We start from the raw sequence: 430 nt of genomic DNA on the forward strand, positions 1-430 counted from the left end.
GAGGAACATGGACAGAGTCCATGGCGTCACAAAGAGTTGGACCGACTGAGAGACTGACACACACACAACTCTCTCTACTCACACTGGTGCCACTTATTGGAATGTGCTTTTCCTAGTTTTCTACAGGACTTGTCCTTTCACTTAAATCTCAGTGGAGTCTTGAAATTTCAACACTTCACTACTGCTAGCACTTCCTGTTGTCTCATGGAAATATCTTTGATTATTGCTTTTGTGTGTTAGCTTGAAAGGTGTTTTGGGAGGAGATTAATGTTTAAATCGCTGAATTTTTAGTAAACAGACTGCCATCCATAATATAGGTGTATCCCTTCCAACAAGTTAATGATAGCACCCATAATAAACTAATACCCAACATATACAGAGACTGTATACAACTCAACATCAAGAAACATGCAACCAATTAAAAAAAATG

Source organism: Bison bison, unplaced genomic scaffold, assembly GCF_000754665.1.
Source record: "Bison bison bison isolate TAMUID 2011002044 unplaced genomic scaffold, Bison_UMD1.0 scf7180017864456, whole genome shotgun sequence".
Classification (NCBI taxonomy): Eukaryota; Metazoa; Chordata; class Mammalia; order Artiodactyla; family Bovidae; genus Bison; species Bison bison.